We start from the raw sequence: 5596 nt of genomic DNA, 5'->3' as shown, positions 1-5596 counted from the left end.
CTGAGGGATTCCTGCCCACAATAGTAGATATAATGGTCATCTGAGTTAAATTCACCCATTCCAGTCCATTTTAGTTCGCTGATTCCTAGAATGTCGACGTTCACCCTTGCCATCTCTTGTTTGACCATTTCCAATTTGCCTTGATTCATGCACCTGACATTCCAGGTTCCTATGCAAAAGTTATGACCAACCTAGATAGTATATTCAAAAGCAGAGACATTACTTTGCCGACTAAGGTCTGTCTAGTCAAGGCTATGGTTTTTCCTGTGGTCATGTATGGATGTGAGAGTTGGACTGTGAAGAAGGCTGAGCACCAAAGAATTGATGCTTTTAAACTGTGGTGTTGGAGAAGACTTTTAAGAGTCCCTTGAACTGCAAGGAGTTCCAACCAGTCCATTCTGAAGGAGATCAGCCCTGGGATTTCTTTGGAAGGAATGATGCTAAAGCTGAAACTCCAGTACTTTGGCCACCTCATGCGAAGAGTTGACTCATTGGAAAAGACTCTGATGCTGGGAGGGATTGGGGGCAGAAGGAGAAGGGGACAACAGAGGATGAGATGGCTGGATGGCATCACGGACTCGATGGATGTGAGTCTGAGAGAACTCTGGGAGATGGTGATGAACAGGGAGGCCTGGCATGCTGTGATTCACGGGGTCGCAAAGAGTTGGACACGACTAAGTGACTGAACTGAACTGAACTGTAGGATAACTTAGTAGACTCCTCAGAACATAGCAATTTTAAGCAAATGTCAGTTGACCCCTCCTCAGTAGAAGGCTGTGAACAAGTCCCTTTGAATATGTTGGTACATTAGTCCCAGGGAGGGGTTTAGAATTGGAATTGAGTCATATTTAGGCACAGAGAACAAACAGCCCTGAAATGAGCCTTGTGTCCCACTCTTAATAGCTGTGCTGATTCTGCCAGGGCTACTGGTGACCGCCCTTCTCTCTGCTCCCCCAGCCCCCAGCCCTTCACTAGGACAGCACACAGCACTGGCATCAGCAGCATCACTTGGTGGCAGTATCTTTCCCAAGCCCCGAGTACTGAGTAGATGGCTACAGGGCCTTATCCTTTCCAGCTTCCTAGACTATTTCCTGGCACAGTGCTGAGTATACGAGACAAACTCAATAACTGTTTCCCGGGGGAATAAATATGCAGTATTATACAGAAATGTAAAGATCCAGACAGGGAAATTACTCATAGGTAGCAAAGATAGGGCAAATCAAGTATCAAATTCTGTTGTGGCAAGTGTAAACAGAAGAGCCACTTGGCAAGGTGTATCAAAAACTTAAAAATATTCAGATTTTTACATATGAAATAAAAAACAGGATATCTAGTTATATGTAGAGTTTAATCCTAATTTTGTTAAAACCAAAATATATATATAATCCATACAATACATATGTATGATATATGTGTTGAGAAATGGAATATTTCCTGCCATATCAGTAAACAAGAATGTCATAATCATCAGAGATTCTGGCCCTTCAAATGTGAATTCCCGAGCCCTAAGGGCACTCAGGAAGGAGAAGAATACCTGCATAATTTGGTAGCCATCAGGCTGCAGCCACTCCCAACAGTGAGCACTGAAGAACTCAGGATGTGAAAAACACAGGATACAAGCCCCAGAGAATGGAGATGCATATGAAAAGAATGATTTCAGTGAGCTCAGACTCTTGTGTTTTCCCATAAGTAGAAAAGCGCTAAATTCTTTAACTTGGGATATCTAGTTTTTTCTTTAATTAACAGTAATCTTCTGTGTTCAGACTACCTGTCTTTTATTGCAAAACTTCTATATTACCTGGCTCTTCCCCTCGCCTCCTCAGAGCAGTTCTCTCAGAGTTACGTGGGACACTGCTTCCCAGGCTTAAGTCCTAAAAAATTTCCACCGAATAAAACATAATTCTCAACTTTTTGGTTGGCATTTTTTTCTGGTTGACACCGGATATCTAAAACCTTTTTTAAAATTTGAAGATTAATTATTGATTAGGGGATTTCATATTTAATTTTATATGAAGAAAATAATTGATACTGGAATATTCATTTTTGTATGAGGAAAATTATTTGCCAAGTAATATAGAGGCATTTGAAACTACAAAATATTTTTAGAAGAGTTTCAGATTTACAGAAATCTTGTAACAGGACAGAGTTCCCATCAGTTCAGTTCAGTCGCTCAGTTGTGTCCGACTCTTTGCGACCCCATGAATCGCAGCACGCCAGGCCTCCCTGTCCATCACTAACTCCCAGAGTTCACTCAGACTCACGTCCATCGAGTCAGTGATGCCATCCAGCCATCTCATCCTCTGTTGTCCCCTTCTCCTCCTGCCCTCAATCCCTCCCAGCATCAGAGACTTTTCCAATGAGTCAACTCTTTGCATGAGGTGGCCAAAGTACTGGAGTTTCAGCTTTAGCATCATTCCTTCCAAAGAAATAAACAACCACTAATTTCCTATTATTAACATTTTACATTAGTATAGTACACCTGTTGCATTTAATGAATCAATATGGATACAATGTTATTAACTGAGGTTATAGAGTCATCTTAAAGATCCTACTTTGCGACTATAGTTTTTCTGTGGTTATTTGATGGATTTTAAGTTGTGCAAATGCTATGTTGAATAACAATGTTCTACTGCCATCTACTGTTCTGAATACAATTTTTTTCAATTTGATTAGAATTTTTTAATTTATCTATATCTTTTAGAGCTATGGTGGCTCAGGCAGTAAAGAATCCACTTGAATGAAGGAGACCTTGGTTCGATCTATCCCTGGGCTGAGAAGATCTCTTGGAAAAGGGAATGGCTGCCCACTCCAGTATTCTTGCCTGGGCTATGGTACATGGGGATCACAAAGAGTTGGACACAGCTGAGCAACTAACCGGAGAAGGCGATGGCACCCCACTCCAGTACTCTTGCCTGGAAAATCCTATGGACAGAGGGGCCTGGAAGGCTGCAGTCCATGGGGTCGCTGAGGGTCGGACACGACTGAGTGGCTTCACTTTCACTTTTCACTTTCATGCATTGGAGAAGGAAATGGCAACCCGCTCCAGTGTTCTTGCCTGGAGAGTCCCAGGGACGGCGGAGCCTGGTGGGCTGCCGTCTATGGGGTCGCACAGAGTCGGACACGACTGAAGCGGCTTAGCAGCAGCAGAGCAGCTAACACTCACTTTTTGAAAAGAAAAAAAAAAAAGAATTATTTGACTGAGCGACTAACACCGTTACTTTTTTAGAGCTGCTTTAACTACCTCAACAAATACATGAGTATATTGAGGATCAGAAAGACCAAAGCAGCTATTGACATAGCCATTCATGCATTTATATATTCTTCAAGCAATTTTTAAACACCTGTACTAGAAAAGGTGCTGGGGGTAGAAAGACAATTAGGACAATGATCACTTTCCTCAAGAATCTCACCATCTAATGGGGACAAGAAAAAGATGATTATAAAACAATGGGATTAATAAGTATGCGTCAAGTCTTCTGGGAGCACAGAGAAAGAGCACATAGCTACCTTAGATTGGGGGTGGGACTGTGTCAAGACTCAGGGCCATTTTCTTGGAAGACACAAGGTCTGAAGCAGATCTTTAGCAAGAACTAAATGGGTGAATAAGGTGGGAACTAGGAAGAGATGTATTCTAGAAATAACATCAGAAAGTAGAGCGTTTGTGAGGGGGAAAAAAAAGAACCCCAATAAAGTGTAAAGTAAGCAGAGGTAACTGATGAAGCTGGAGAGGCTCACAGGGGCCAGACCGTGGAGGAATTGGTGCGTCACTTCTGGAAATCTCATTCCTGACCACAGAAGTGAGGGAGCGTCAGTGAGGGGTCCTGGAAGAGCGTGTCAGGCTCACATTCAGCTGTTTCGTGTTAAGGGTCTTATGGAAGATGAATTAGGGACGGGGGAGTGTTCAGAACTGGAAACAGGCAGAGCAGTGAGAATGCAGTTGGGGCAGTAAAGAGAAATGAACCAGAGTAGGAGCAGCAGGGAGTCCGCACTGCGGAAATATTTGGGAGGTAAGGTAGGTGGCAGATCTTCAAGTATCACATATGTACTGGATATAAAAGAAAGAGTCAGGGATGATCTGGGAGTTTTAGTTTTGGTGACCAAGGTGATGGAACTGCTACAGAAAGAAACGAACGGTTTAGGGAAGAGAGGGCCATTTGAATTCTGTACTGGTTGAGCTTAAAGTGTCTGAGGGAGAATCTGGGTCATACCATCTTGCTGGAAGTTAGTATAAAAGTTTGGAGCATAGAGAAAAGGTATGGACTGGAGATTACATATTTTTTCAAGTCATCAGTATGTAGGTAGGGGTTGAAATCATGAAATTGTGTGATGTGACTAAAAGCAAATGTATAGAAAGGATGGGAAAATGGTGCAAGGAAAGAAGCCCAGAGAATCCAACCCTGGATGAAGGCAGGAAGCAGAGGAAGACTAGCACATTAAGGAGACAGGGGAGGGATGCATGGAAAGATGCAACGGAGAACCAGTGTGAAAGTGAAAACATCTCACACATCTGGCAGTTGGCCTGGCAACCAACACCAAGACTGTCGAGGAAATCAACCCTGAATATTCACTAGAAGGACTGATGCTGAAGCTGAAGCTCCAATACTTTGACCACCCGACATGAAGAGCCAGCTCACTGGAAAAGACCTTGATGCTAGGAAAGACTGAGGGCAGGAGGAGAAGGGGATGACAGAGGATGAGACGGTTGGATGGTCACTGACTCAATGGACATGCATTTGAGATAGTGAAGGAGGACTGTGGTGCTGCTCTCCATGAGGTCACAGAGTCGGACACAACTGAGCGACTGAACCGCAAGGGAGCTAATGCTGAGCATAGCTAATTTCATAGACTTTTAGAACCAGAAAAGTTTACTCTGTGTGGTAGAACAAGACAAAAACGAGACCATCCCATCATCAGATTTGAATGCTGAAAAAATAAAAACAGCATGCAATTCTTTCTAACATAATGTAACTCAGAACACAACAGCCACTCCCATGAATACTCTTCAAAATCACCCAATATAAGCCAAATCTTATTAGCCATCCCCCCACCTTCTCATTGAGACATCTTCACAGTGTTCAGCCTCTCTTGCTGCAGTAAGTCAGTAAATCTAACTTTATTTGTCTATAAATGTGTTCCTGGTGGTCTTTGGCACTGGACCTCAACATTTTCATGAGGCCAGGAGAGTAGAAAGTTTCATGGAAGAAGATACCGAAGTATCTAGTGCAACCCAGGGGCCAGTGATACAGCTTCCTGGGGACCTCTGTGAGAGGAGTTTTGGTAGGGCACTGGGGGCAGATGCGGTAGTGTGCTCTTACTAGCTCGAGACAGATGGTTATACATATATTCTTCCTAACTCTGTATTCAGTGACATCAAATTCGCAGTTGAAAATCAGCCATGGGAAGTAGCTACGCCACGGAAATGGGCAAATACTATATATCAAGGATTTTTTTCCTTCAGAAAGTTGGTTGTTCCACTTTGACCATCACGTCACTAGGTAGAGGGGAGATACAGTGGACTGAGGAAGGAAAAGAGGAGAGAGAGTAGAGATAATTAAAAAGTTGCATAAGCCAGGGAGAAGAGCTTGGACAAGCATTA

This window comes from Ovis canadensis, chromosome 8 (genome assembly GCF_042477335.2).
Source record: "Ovis canadensis isolate MfBH-ARS-UI-01 breed Bighorn chromosome 8, ARS-UI_OviCan_v2, whole genome shotgun sequence".
NCBI lineage: Eukaryota > Metazoa > Chordata > Mammalia > Artiodactyla > Bovidae > Ovis > Ovis canadensis.
The sequence above is the reverse complement of the archived record's forward strand: the minus strand, read 5'-3'. Positions refer to the sequence as shown.